General features: G+C 42.1%; 1 protein-coding gene across 12 annotated transcripts in view; it reads right to left on the bottom strand.

Moving 5' to 3' along the window:
* LOC111598188 (protein sidekick) overlaps positions 1–15,048 on the bottom strand; it is a 93,775-nt gene that overhangs the window by 38,485 nt on the left and 40,242 nt on the right. The window lies entirely within an intron of this gene.

Raw genomic sequence — 15,048 nt, 5'->3', positions numbered from 1 at the left:
TAAATTGATTCAATTTTCACACACAATAGAAGTAAGAAACAGAAGTATCTGTAGGACACAGAAGTCGCTGTTAAGCGGAAAAGTATCTGTAAGATACAAAAGTATCTATAAGATACAAAAGTATCTGTAAGATACAAAAGTATCTGTAAGATGCAAAAGTATCTGTAAGATGCAAAAGTATCTGTAAGATGCAAAAGTATCTGTAAAATGCAAAAGCATCTGTAAGATACAAAAGTATCTTTAAGATGAAAGGCTTCTATAAGATACAGAAGGTTCCGCGAAATTCAGAAGTATCAGTAAGATGCAGAAGCGACTGTTAAATGCAATAGTATCAATAAGATATAAAGGTATCTTCAAGATACAAGAGTATCTTTTCTGCAAAATATATAGCTGTTAATAGCAAATACATTGCATTGTATTCAAGGAAGCAACAACATATTAAACAAGCCAACAACCGCATTTTATGGAATATTCACTTCACTTGAAACGTCTTTGATATTCTCTTCACTTTTTGCTTTCCGCTTAAAACATGTTGATATTCAAGCTATATAAATAGTGTGAAACGATTTCAACACTCAGTTTTCACATGAAGATAGTTCAGCTGAAATGAGAGCGATTAAATGTATACGAGTTGGATGTGCTCGACTATCAGACACCCACACCACTCAAATATGCTATCAGATACCCAATGTATGGCTGCAATTGACTGTTCGAACTGTTTCTATAGCAAAGTCCAAAGAACTTGATATGATTTTCCTTATGAATTCTAGAGAATAAGATCTCTGTCTGCTTCATTTTATGAATATGCCAGTAAAATAACAAAAATCTTTTGATTAGGCGCAAGCTTAAGAATGTAGTTCATGAATTGATATATATATTAATATATATATACATTGTATATTCTTCGTCAACATCAATCGATGAGCTCGCCTGTTTTAGTTACAAAGTGCCGGGTGTAGCAATTCTATTTCACAGCATTTACATATTTTTATGGCCATGTTGCAACCAAAAAGTGCAATTGCTGGCAACGCTGAGGCAATTAACAATTAGCAGCGCTGCAAATCGCATTTGGCCAAAACAGAATAAAGAAAAAGCGAAATCCATATGGCCAACATATGGTTTTTTGGTCGATTGAAAGAGTGGAAAGTGTCAGTGTGTGTGTGTGTGTGTGGGGGCTGCTTTACGCCTCGCTGATTAGCTGAGGCCCAGTTGCAGCAGTTGTTGTTCTCTCTCTTTGCAATTGTGATTGAGTATATAATTCTAGCCTGTGGTTTGGTTACGGCTGACAAGAGAACAGCTCAAAGCCAGTCGACAATGCTGGTCAACGTTTGGCGTTGCCATGAAGATGGCAACCACTCAACTGTTAGTGGCGCACATTGTGCCACCTGCCCACACACACACAAAGACAGCAGCAGCATCAGCAGGCGGTAGCGTTAAGCCAAGCAGGCGTTAAATTGCCAATGTGTCCAGCACGCTCTTGACAAACGCTTGCAACGCTCCCAACTGCCTTGTGGTTCACAATTGTTGCAGATACAGCAACCCCAACGCCGCAATCCTTCACATCATCTCGCCAACTCTCCACGGACCGTCCCCCCCATACCCATCTATTCTAAGCTGTAGCGCTTTGGTTTTGCGGTTTGCGCATGCGCAACGGCCACACACACTTTGAATGGCTTCCCCGCCTCTGTCAGACATTTGATATGCGCCTGCTGCAGGCATATGTATCCCTGGCACATGTTGTTGTTGCCAAGTCTCTTTATATGCAAAATATGTTGCTATTTTTGGTGATGCGCTCAATTTACAGCACTTTAGCAGGCAGTCGCCCACACACACACACACAACTGACACAAGGACTTGTTCACAGGAAACTATGTCGGGCATTTTGAAAACACCCGCCCGCACACACACACACACACACACACACACACAAACTCGATTGTCGTCCCGTTGAGCTTTTGTTGAAATTTGTTTGTTTAATGTAAACGACGCCTGTTTTATCTGCATTGCCACTTACAAGTGGCACAAAATTTCAAGCCGCAGGCTCAAGTGGGGCAAGACTGCAACTTCCTTGCGGCAGTTGTCGGCATCTGATGTTAATGATAAAACACACACACACACAGGCACACACATGTGGCAGCTGCAATGTAATGCGAGACGTATTTAATTTCTTATATCCTTCTCGAGACTATTATGAGTTGCTCATGCAGCATGCAACGCAGAGACTTGTAACAGTCTAGAAAGTCATTAAATAATAACTCACATATGTCGTATATATAGCTGATGTATATTGAATAGAAAGTCAGTTTCAGCAACTCAATGGACTTCTAAAAGTGTATTTGGTCTTCGGCATTTCCATTTGGTTTCTTCCACTGCCTCAGTTATTTTTTTTCAATTTTGGGTTACTTTAAAGTGGTTTTTGGGCTATAGAAAAATGGGCAATGGGAACGTTTAGGGCATTAAATACATATTGTTGCAGTTGGTTGCAGTTTGTCACAGTGGCTGCCAGCCTTGACTTCACAGTCATCTTTCAGGCACACATGTTGCACATGCAATATGAAATACTTTTGCTATATAGTTATATATACTAGAAACATGTGCTAGATATATATATATATATATATATAAATTGAGATTTCTATAGGCCATATTGCAGCTATTTGAAGCTCTTCTAACGCTGCTTTCACACTTCATGCCATCTCTGAGTGAAATGTAATTTTTCTATAGCTCAACAGCTTTGCCTTGAGGAGTTAAAAGTAATCCACTTATATATTCATTTAATAATCATCTTGTAGATTGGATTGGCTTGGCTTGGTATGAACATGTTGGCCACGACTGTCAATCATTTTGACTCCTGGTGTCAAGGCGAAAGCAAACCGCAGCCGCCACAGCAGCAGCAGCAGCAGCAGCAGCAGCCGCCATCAGAGCCACCACCCGCACCACTCGTGGCCAACTAATTTTCAGTGTCTGCCAGCAGCTTTGCAACGCATCAATCAAATTTAACACTTTTACACAGACAAATATAGCCAGGGCTATATATACAGAGGTAGGTGTGTGTGTGTGTGTGTGTGTGTGTGTGTGTGTGTGTGTGTGTGTGTGTGTGTGTGTGTGTGTGTGTGTGTGTGTGTGTGTGTGTGTGTGTGTGTGTGTGTGTGTGTGTGTGCAGCTCCTCGACATGATTTTTTTAGTGGTCATTTGATTTGGCTTGCTTGCATTTGATGCTATGCACAGCTTGCACCACAGACACTGAAACCTTTAAGACTTTACTTTGTGGGGCCCTTACAATGAGCATTTGATTAGCTTTTGTGGTTGAGTGTGTGTGTCTGTGTGTGTGATTGATTGTTTGAATTGCTGCTGCAGCTCTGCAGACACAGCGAGGCAGACAGATAGAGAGCGAGCGAGAGAGAGAAGGGGAGGGTGATTAGCGTGTGTTGGAAGCTAGGGTCACGCCCCTATGCAGCCGGCATTTGCATATTAATGAGCTCATTAAAGTCGCTTAAAAATAGCAATGGAGCTAAGCAACCCCATTGGCAATCATAGTGCTGGGCATGCTTGCCTTTTTTTTTTTTTTTTGGGTAATTACAGTCAAGACTCGATAAGCGCATTATTTATACGTGCGACCCAACGACAGTAACCACATGTGACGCCTTAAAATAACACAATTTGTGGTGCAACAATGCAGTGAAATACACTGAGAGCAATATAGTCGACAGACACAGAGACAGAGAGAGACAGAGAGAGAGAGAGAGAGGGAGAAAGGTAGAGAAAGAGAATGTAAAGCAGCGCCGACGTCAGGCTGTTGGCAACTTCCACTCAAGTAGCAATTGCATCCCCCTCGCCTGCAGTTCGTCCCGAATACCCACAACGCATACAATGATCCCATTTCCATTTCGAACGGCATTTTCCGAAAAGACTGAACCACCGAACGCTCCGCGCTCCCCCGGCACAGCTGACGCTGTCACCATTGCCGTTTGTCACGGCGAACTGCACACGAGCCACGTTTCATATGCACCGCCTGCACCGCTCTTGCCCCGGCTCAACCCCAAAAACTCATTTTCAATTCCGTTCTTCAGCTACTGCTGCTGCTGCTGCTGCTGCTGCTGCTGCTGCTCACGTCTCATAAATTTCTGGGCTGTCGCTCGTCCGTCGCTTAATCCTTGCGCTCTTTGGTGCCACGTGAGAAATTGCACTTATCACATCTCAAACCGTTCTCCCTGGCACCTTTGTCTCTTCGCCGTGCCGCCGTACACCACATTCTTTCTGCGCTTTTGTTGCGCCCCTCTTTGCTTGCCGGCGCTGAAGGCGCTCTTCATATGGTTTGGCTTAGTCTCAGATTTTCACGTTTTCACATTTTTCAGATTTTTTTTGTACGCTTTTTCCTGCACTTTACGCAGCTCTGCGGCTCTATCAATATATATAATTCAAGCTAATGACAAACAGATCGAAATGAGAGCCGAAGCAAAGTGCTTGACCCAAATTTAAATCACATCAATTGCCCACATCGCATACGTTTACAGTTATAATTAGCCCCTTGTTAGCCGGACTTCAATCAATTGCTTGGCCATAGGAATTGATTGCGAACTAGTTTCATTTCGCTGCACTCAAGCTTCTATGAACACGGCGGAAAATCAACTTAGAGAGTTCAAAGCAAATGGCGTTTATCAAAAGGAAAAACTGCGAAATGGAAAACAAATCGAAAAATCAAATCAAACGCAAATTGATGACTTTGCACTGTCCCAATAGATTTGCATTATAGCCGCAGAATTCCAATTTGTGCAGATGACTAAGAAGAAGAAGAAAATAATATAAAGCAGCAGCAACAGCAGCAGCAACAGCAGCACATTAAAGCTGGGATATATAGTGGATACTTAAATGGCAGCTAACACACACAGGCACACACACACACCCACCCACACACACACACATTTATGCATATGTAAATATTTTGTGACAAATGAAGTGAAGTGGAACGGCAAGGACATGGCTTGAACTGTGCAGCAGGCAACTCCAACAACTAGGCCGAAGTCCACGGCAACAGCAACAACTGTTGGCGTAAGCGAAACTATTAAAATGCCATTTGAAATTTTTGCCACTTGGCCAAAAAAAAAAGGAACAAGCAACAAAAAAGGACACACAGGACACAGTGCAAGTAACTAAACTAAACTGCGGCCTCCTACGCCACAGGCAACGACACAAAGCCCAACGACGTTTCTCGCTGTGCTGCCAACTTTCGCAACGACAACAATTACTTGAGTTATAGCCGAAATGCGCTAGTTGAAGCGAGCGTGAGAAGCGCATAGAAGAGCGCCGCGATACGGGCAAAGGAAATTTAACAATTTCCAGCTATTTTCACTACGTATTTATAGGGTATCTGCGAGTCTCTGTGTGTGTGTCGCATAACTATGACTAAATGCAGGGCGCTGACTCATGTTTTACGGAATTAATAAAAAACAATTTAAAATCAAGACAACATCGCCTGGCGAAGGCGGCAGCGATGGCAACCATTCATGACACTGGCTCAGTGCCTTGGCCATGGCCAGCAGGTAAATGTTTTCGCTGCGCTCTTCCAGTTTGCTTTTTGACTTTTATTTACTTTTGATTTAACGTTTTCGTTGCTGCATGAGCATCTCGGCTGAGCTTTCCTTTTGGCCAGCATCTGCAACGGCCTCGCTGTCCGTGTGATTCGTTTGCACCTCAAATTCCATATTTAGTCATAATATGCATATCGAGCAGAGCTAATAACCGGTTTTTAGCCAGCTTAAGAGGTTCTCAGCTTACACAGCTGTTGCTGTTGCTGTTGCCGTTGCCGTTGTTGCTGTTGCTGCTGTTGCTGTTGCTTTTGTTGCTCCTGCTTTGCCCCATGACACGCAATTGCATGCAATTTTGCTTTGTTGCGCTTTTGCCTTGGCCAAGCTGGCCAACGTCTTCATTATCGTGCTCATCATCAGGCGCCGTAATGAGCATTTATTAGTCGGCTCTCACGCTTACGTTGATTACCAGCTGAGCTGCAACAGCAACAACATGCACCTGCATATGAAAACGTTAAGCTCTTAAATAAATCGCCAAGATTTATGCAGCACCTACCGAAAGCAACTCGATCCCGTCGTAATTCCATCATAAAATCTTTATGCATTCGCTTTAATGTTGGCCGATTACTCGAATTAGCCGCGTGTTTGCCGAACTGAACAAAAAAACTGACAAATTGATAGCCTGGATTATGGCCAAAAATCCAGTTGAATCAGCTCATTTTCAAGACTCTCTCTCTCTCTCTCTCTCTGTGACTCAAGCTGGATTTTGAGCACGTTGACAGCGCTGCTTAAGCTTAGCCCGAATGGCTGAACGATGATGCTCTTAAAAGTTTTCAGCTCTCACCTGTGTGTCACAACAGTGACGCATCTCTGCGGGAATATGTTTGCAATATGTTAATTGGAATACGTCTTAGCCCACTCGATCATCGTTGAGCAAGAAAATGCTGAATTTTCAATTAATTCATTTAGCTCTCAGCAAGCTGTTTTTCTTATTAATTATTGTCTCGCTCTCTTTTTCATTGCATCTCTTTTCTCTGTCTCACTACTGTCTATATATATATATCTCTCGTTGCTTCCTTCTATTCTATCTCTTTCTAGGCCCTCCCTTTCTAGGCTTTCGCTTTACACTCATTCGCTCTCTCTCTCACTCTGTCTCTCTCCATGCTCTTTCAATCCTTCCCTCTCTCTATTCTTTCTTTTTTCATGCTCTTTTTTCTCACTATACTCTGTCTCTCGTCCTCTATATTCATACTCTTGCTTTGTCTTTATACTGTCCCTTTCTCTCTCTCAATATTTTCTTTATTTCTATATTCTCTCTTTCTCTCTTTATTTTCATTCTCTGTTTCTTTTTCTTTTCATTATCTGTCTTTCATATTCTATATCTCTCTCTCTTTTTCTCTCCATACTATGTCTGTTTTTCTCCACGCTCTCTCTCTCTCTATCTTCATACCTTGTCTCTCCATACTTTCTCTTTTCATTCTTTCTCTTTCTCCCTCTCCCTCTCTCTCTCTCTCTCTCTCTCTATCTCTCATAGTTTCCCTCTCAGTGGTCAGTGCTCAGTGCTCTGCTTCTATTTCTCTAATTCTCTCTTCTTACACTATCGTCCTTCTACTCTCTTTCTTCCTACTCTTCCCAGTCTTTCACTACTTAAATTCTCGATTTCTCTCTCTCCTTTCTCTACTTATTTTCACTATATCCTTACTTCATTTATCTCCCTCCCTCTCTCTTAAATCTCAACTTTTGTTCCCCTTAAGAACGTGCTTCATTCATATAATTAGCTATCCAATTCTAACTGAATAGCCCAACGTATTGAAAGCTGAAAATCGCATAGAAAGGCGATGCTATGTTGTTCTGGATATGAATACAATTGTGTTGAGCAGTTGATTTAGTTTAGTTGCTGCCAGCTGCTGTGCATTCGTTCCATACTTCTACATTTCCTTTTCGAGACAGGTGAATAGATTTGAGCAAACAAATTGTATGTTTTTTATTGTGTGTGCTTTGATTTTAATACGTTTTTCAACAATTGTGAGTTGGAATGGGGAGTGCGAGTGGGATTGGGGTTGTTGGGAGTGGCTGCCTGCCTTCCTGCCCGTTGGCGATTTGATTCGATTCGGGTTTTCATGTTGTTTTGTGCTTTGCTGTCACATTTGCTTTATTTATGTAGTTTCTTCCCAGAAGTCTCTCAATGTTTGCTGTTGCCGCTGTCGCTGCCTCGTTGTTGTTCTATGCGATACACCATATATGAGCAACGTGCAGTTACTTGAATCGGGTGCGAGCTTCCCATTCGTATGATTATTTTTTTTCCAACTCTTTTTCTGCTTCTGCTTTAGCATTTGTAGTTGAAGTTGTTTAGTTCAGGCCAAGTTGTTCTGTTAAGGCTTCTCAGAATTTATATGCTACATATATATGTATATATATATATATATAAATATATATGTACATTAGTTCCCTCTTCTCTTCTCTTTTTTTTTCATTTTTAATGACCTCAGCCCCAGTCCCTGCTCCAGCCCCATTGCCATTGTTTACAGACCCAGTTTATAGGGCTTGACTTTTTATTGTTCATTTGATGTTTAGTCATTGTTGTTGTTTCCTTAGAACCGACCAATTTGTGTTTTGTTTTTCGACTAATTTGTTTTGGGTCTAGTTAAGAAACCGAAATGAATTTGTATTAGATTTTTGACTGCTTAAACTGCCTTTTCTAACTTCAGTCTTTCGACAGCAGTTAGAATCTACTCAAAAGTTGCTCTAGTCTAAGGAATCTAGTTTACTTGTGCCTCCATTGGCACAAATTGTGACTTTCATCATTTGTTATCCTCGCTGTGCGGCAAAGCAGCTACTTATGAGTGTAGTTCTTCCTGCTTCATGCACTCCAGATTCAACAAATTGCTGGCTGCAGTGTTGTTGTACACAAAACAAGGTCGCAACAATGAAAGCAGCAGTAACAGCAGCAGCAGCAGCAGCAGCTACAGAAGTTTCCAGCAGCTGGCAACATAATTAGCGCATTTTCCCAGAGACAGCAGCAGTCGTCGTCGTCGTCATCATCAACTTCATCGTCCGTGTCTGAGTAGCGTTGTGGAGCCGTCGAGCAGCGAGACACCCACACGAAAGTGGCAGCACTTGAGAGCTCAAACTTGCAACATGCAACTTGCAACACTGCGACTGCATTTCCGGCTGCTGCTGCTGCTGCTACTGGCGGGTGATGCGACGTGACATTGAAACAATGCACAGCCAGCCAGCCAGCCAGCCAGACATGCTTCCAGCTGTTGTTGCTACCAACTACGCCCTGTTCCTTGCCCCAACGACTCTACCTCTACCTCCCCCCCTCGCTCGCTCTTTCTCTCTCGTTAGCTGCTGTTAAACTTATACGCTGTCATATTCTGCTTATGTTTTATAATTAAGTTCTGTTGCCGCCGCTGAAGCGGAACCACGTGCGCTGTTGCAACAGCTGCACCTAGTCCCAACCCAGCCGCAACTCGCACGCCCCAGCCCCCTAGCTACATGCAATTTACAGCTCGATTAACTGTCACAATTGACGCGCTACTCAGATTACCAAACATCAGTGACATTAATTGCAGCCATATGCAAATCGAGTGTGGCCAACAGGCACGAGGATAACTTGATTCGACCGTGCAGCCAGCAGGCAGCAGGCAGCAGCCGTGCAGCATGCACCACATTCATCTTATCCAATCTAAGCCCAGACCGAAACCGATCCGAACCGACACGGCCCGACTCGACCCGACCCGAACCGAACCGAGCCGCCCACACAAGCTAACTGGGAATTGGCTGTGGCCATGGCTAAAAGTGGCCGTTGGCAAAGTGAAATGCTGCATTGGCAAAACCGCTAATTGAGCAAAGCAATTTATTTTCCTTGGCTAGGCTCTGCCTTTGCCTTCATCCAAATACCAAATACCACCAACTGGCTGGCTGACCCAACCGAAAGCACCAGCAGCAGCCCTATTAAGTCAAAGCTGACGGGTTAGCTGGTTGGTTAGAGCCAAACGTTGGCCAATATTGATTTACAAAATTTTACTAAGAAATATATTTCTTTTAATTATATATATATATACACTGACGAGCAAAACTGTAACACATGTTCAATGTTCTTACTTCAACGGTCTGTATTATTTTTTCTACTTTATGCATGATCATGATCATAGTCTTGTTTTGTTAGTGAAATATTTGGCTCTTTTATTTATAAATTTGAAGACATTTGGTTAGCGATAAGAGAAATACAATAGCAAAGAGTAAAAAAAGTCAAATGTTACAGTTTTGCACTGCAAATATTTTTAAACAAATATTTTTATTAAATTTTTTTTAATAACGGGTCCACAGCCCTTTTGATTTTTTGAGGTTGTTTATACGGTTTGGCATACTTTGCGTGTAGCGTCGCACCATTTCAGGTGGAATCGAGTACCAAACGTCCTTCGTTCTCTCTCATAACTCCATCCTGCCATTTGGAGGGGCCGCATATTTCGCAAGCTGCGATTTCAGATGGCTCCATACATTTTCTTGGGGATTCATGTCTGGAGATTGCGGTGGCCACTTCATAGTTTGAAACTTTTGGTTCAATAACCAATTTTTCGTCAAATGGGATGTGTGCTTTAGGTCATTGTCTTGCAGAAATATGCAATTTTCAACAGCCAGACCCATGTTGCCAATGACTCCTCCCAAATTTTCTTGCAGAATTTTTAGGTATTGCTCCTTACGCATTATCCCATCGATTAACACTAAGGGCCCAACTCCATTTTTACAAATACAGCCCCAAACCATTGTGGACCCGCCACCGTGCACCGCACTGTATTTGCCGATTGGACTGTGGGATTCCTAGTCCAATACCACGATCGTCCGTCTGACTTAAAACGATTAATTTTAGTTTCGTCTGACCAAATAACCTTGAAAAAATTTTTTTAGCATTGTTTAAGCTTAGTATTTGTAACTTACGGCATCCCAATCAGCTAGAGCCCAATTTTCGTGCATTATAGCAAAGTTTCTACGCAAACTAATGTGCCTTTTAGCTAGAAATGGTTTCTTTTTTCTTTCATTGGCCTTAAGCCCCAATCGGCCGAGACTGCGACAGACTGTCCACTCACTGGCATTTAAATTTAACACATTAGCCGCTTTTATTGGCATAAAGTCGCGATTGCCTATAACTAAGTTAGCCAAGTGGCGCGTGTCACGTTGGCTTAAAAGTCGCGGTCGGCCTCCTTTATTGATTTTAATGTTTTCTGAACTGTTTTTGTTTTTAACACTGCACAGTCATGTGGCTAACACCAAATTTATTAGCCACTTTCCTAACGGATTCGCCCCCTATCAATAATTCGATTATTTCCTTTTTCTTCTCATCAGCCATCATAATTATTTTGCAAAATGACTTAAAATGATCAAGGCTTAGCGATTTAAACGAAAACAAATAAGCTTTAATGGTAAAAAAAGCTTTGAAACAAAAGTAAATAGGTTTTGCTCTGTGAGTGCAAAACTGTAACATTTGACTTTTTTTACTCTTTGCCATTGTATTTCTCTTATCGCTAATCAAATGTCTTCAAATTTATAGATAAAAGAGACAAATATTTCACTAACAAAATAAAACTATAATCATAATCATGCATAAAGTAGAAAAGATAATACAGACCGTTGAAGTGAGAACATTGAACATGTGTTACAGTTTTGCTCGTCAGTGTATATATATATATATATATATATATATATATGAGCTTGAAGCTTAAATAAATAAGTCAAATTGTGATTGCAACATAAAGAAACACAATGCGAGCGCGAAATAAAGCGAGTTAATTTAGAAGTCAAGCGGAGAGGAAGCTTTGTCTAGTATAAAAATACTTCAGTGCGAGTATTTAATACAGGTCATTCGCGAAGTTAAAGGAGTATATGGATTTTGTGCACTGTCCGTTTAGCTGTCCACCCGTCCGGCTGCTCGTCCCTCCAACTACCCGTACGTTCGACTGCTCGGCCGTCCGTTTGTCCGTTCGTCGCCCTATTTTTCCGTCCATTCGTCAATGCGTCAATCCGTCCATCCGTATGTTGGCCTGTTCGTCCGTCCGTTTGTTCATGCCTCCATTCGTCCGTCGTTTGTCGTCCTGTTTGCCCGTCCGTCCGGCCAGCCGTATGTTCGGCTGTTCGTCCTTCCATTAATTCGTCCGTCCGTCTATTCGTCCGTCCTTCTGTTCATATGAAGCTACTGAAGCGAGAGACTTGATATTTGGCATACATACTCGTTGCTATCTACGACTTATGCAAAAACTTTTCCAATACGCTCACTAAAGGCGTGGCAAGCCTGGGAAAGGTAGGGCAATATAAACTCGTTCCCACAATCTAAGACAAATTAATATATATTCAATATATTTACGTCCACTGGGAGCGTAAATGTTATCTGCTAGTCAAGTGCAATTAAGTTGCTGCAGACTTTCTGTTAACATTAACATAAAACTGATTCAACTGCTTTTGAGCCTTGAGCAAGTATTATGCAGTTGGTAGCGCCCCATTTTATCGAATTTCCTTGCCCAACTTTAAAGCAGAGCAACAAATTTTAAAGCGAAAACTTTTCGTTTCATAGTTGAGCGAGATTTATACAATTTTTTGAGTAAACAATATAAAAACCCAAACAGAAATAGAATCTGTTTAGAGTTGTTGCTGCTGCTGTTGTTGTTGTTGTTGTGGTGGTTGCTATTGTTGTTTTCTAATGAATCAATTGAAACAGCTACTAATGCATTATGTACTAGACAGCCGGAGCTAAGCGTATTGACGCCTGCTGGCTGTAGCAGCTTGAAAGTTGAAAATTCTATTGAATTTGTATGAAAAATTGTTGAATCCAGACTTGCTAACATATTCCACATTATTTTAAGAGTTTAACGTGAATATAATTCATAACTTTTCAGAGTTTGGTAGCGACTCTATGCGACTGGGTCGTTGATCTTAGAGCTGATTGCTGCTCTGTGAGCAATTCTCAATTATAAAATATTTCCATTTGCTGTCTTTATCTCAGCTTCAGCATTGAGCAAGGAAACCCCTTACTACTACCCCAACTACCAACCCCCAACCCTGCTTTAGTGCCAACAATTTGTAAAGAAAATTTTGCCGTTGGCAAAAACCAAAAATATTCCAAATGCAATTTACAAACAATTTGCGCAAAATTAATAATTAAAAGCCACTGATTGAACGGCGGTGCAGAAAAGACATAAAAAAGAAAGAAGAAGCAAAGACCATTTTGCAGCATGCACGACTAAAGGATATCCTGTAATTGCCCATCAGCTGAGCTTTTGGACGTGGAAAAACTACTCAAATTCTTGAGTGCAGCAAAAGTCGTTTGCTCTGCACATATATACCCTACTGCAGCTCTGTTACAGGGTATGCTCATATATAAAAACGAGGCAAGTACTAGCAAATGCCTAGAAAATCGTATGCATGCTCAGAGCAGGGCAAGGCGCACAGAGAATGGGTGATGGAGGGAGATAGTCCCGAGGGTGTGTGAGAGAGAGAACGATAGTCACGAGTGTGTGTGAGCGAGAAAGAAGATGTGCTGCAGTTGTAGCTGTAGCTGCTGTTTGTTCTTAGTGTTAATTATAACGAAATCGGCTAAAAATATTGATTGTTTATTCTGAGAGGAAGCTGGCAAAGTTTCTGTGAAGTCAATTGCACTGCACTGCGTTGAGCACGCACCCACACACACACACACACACACACAGGGAGCAGTTGAGCCACTTGACTTGTGCATGTGCGCAACATGTGGGCAGCGTAAGGAGAGAAGCAGCATTTTACAGGAGACGGCAGGCTGCATGGAGCAGAAGCCAGTCAGGCTTAAATAAATGCTGAAATTTATGTTGCAGGTCAGCCAGTGAGGCAAGCTTAAACAAAGGCAATCAGAGCCGCTTGGGCAGCAGCAGCAGCAACAGCAAAAGGAGAGCCCAACAGCCAAAGCAGCAGAACAAGTAAATCAGGTTTTGGCCAGCGTCAACGTATTAACCTTTGTGAGCGCTGACTGCAGTTGCTGCCGTTGCCGCTGCCCCTGCCCATGCCCCAGCCTCTGCTGCTGTTGAATTATTTCAAACATTTCATTTTATATAATAAAAGTGCAGGCAAGTAGAATCAGACGTTGCTTGTACCTGAGCTGCCAGAGAGTTGAGAGAGTGAGCTGCACACACGCACACACACACACACACACAGACCGCAGTCAGTGGCAGCTGCAAGCAGCTAGCTTTTGCTTGCTAACGTCGCCGACTTTTGTGGCCGCTTGTGGCAAGTGGCGCGCACGATTACTCATACACACGCACACACACATGCCCCTTTCCCTTCCCCCTCTTCTGCTTCTTCTTTTTTTGAGGTCGCCTCAAGTGGCTTATTTCCGCCTTTTGCATGCAAAAAGCCAACTCCCCTCGGCCACCGGCCAGGGTCAGTTTCAACATATGCAGCAGCAAAGCTGAAAAGTGGCACAAAATCAAAGCCACAGAGAACGATCGCTGGACGCTTGCCATTGCCTGCTGCTGCCACAAAGCGCCAAGTGTCGATAGCAAAACATAAAACATAAAAAAATAAGAAAAGACTAACAATAAAATAAAAAAAAAACTGAGTCATGTTGCATGCAACACACACACACACACACACACAACAACTGCATTTTGTTGAATTCATCTTTTTGTTTTGCTCTTGTTCTTTTGTTGCCACACACACACACATGCTGCACCACCCTCTCTCTCTCTCTCTCTCTCTCACTCTCTCTCAATTGACTTTTCTTTTGTGCTGCTGTTGCCTAGCCTCCAGTTGCTGCCACGCTGCTGTCGCTTTCTGTTCCACAATCATTTTAACCCAAATTGTTATTGTTGCCGTTGCTGTTGCTGCATTTTGCATTGCAATTTTCAGTTAGCAAACGAAATATGTGTCGCTTAGTAGCTAGAGCAACGGGCTGCAACGCTTGGGCAACGGCTCAGTTAGACAAGCGAAGCTGTTGCTGGCAGCGCTTGACATTTCGCTTCTAGCTGCTACCATAAAATCTCGAGACAGTTTCGGTTTTTCTCTTCATCTTTTTTTTCTTTTTGTTAATTTCCAAAAGCCAAAAATTCCAGCCAAAAGTTTTGTGCAGCTTAAATTGAAAGCTATTTCATCCTCTGACACGCTCCATAATTTTACAACAAAAAGAGGAAGAGAAATAAAGTCGGGCAAACGATAGCAACAGTTCGTTATTCCAGAAGGGAGCCAAATGAGAAGGGAACCGCTCGGAAATGTCTGGCTTGTGTCACAGAAACAAGCATCGATAATATATCGATAACATATTGATGTGCTAACAAAGAAGTACAGTTCAATATAGGCGTATCGATAACATAGTGACAGCATATCGATAACATTTTAACAGCGATAACCTTTAGACAAAAAAAACAAAACTATATATACATATTATTATCGATATTTCTGTATTTTACATCGATTGTTATGAAACATAAAATATCGATAAGAATGCAATGGCTATAAAGCAGCGCTAAATAAAGCTCAGTAATGAATTCAACAAAAAAAATCTAGA

The sequence above is a fragment of the Drosophila hydei genome, unplaced genomic scaffold (assembly GCF_003285905.1).
Source record: "Drosophila hydei strain 15085-1641.00,03,60 unplaced genomic scaffold, DhydRS2 tig00000090-arrow-arrow-pilon, whole genome shotgun sequence".
Taxonomy (NCBI): domain Eukaryota; kingdom Metazoa; phylum Arthropoda; class Insecta; order Diptera; family Drosophilidae; genus Drosophila; species Drosophila hydei.
This window is presented reverse-complemented; position numbering and strand designations above follow the sequence as displayed.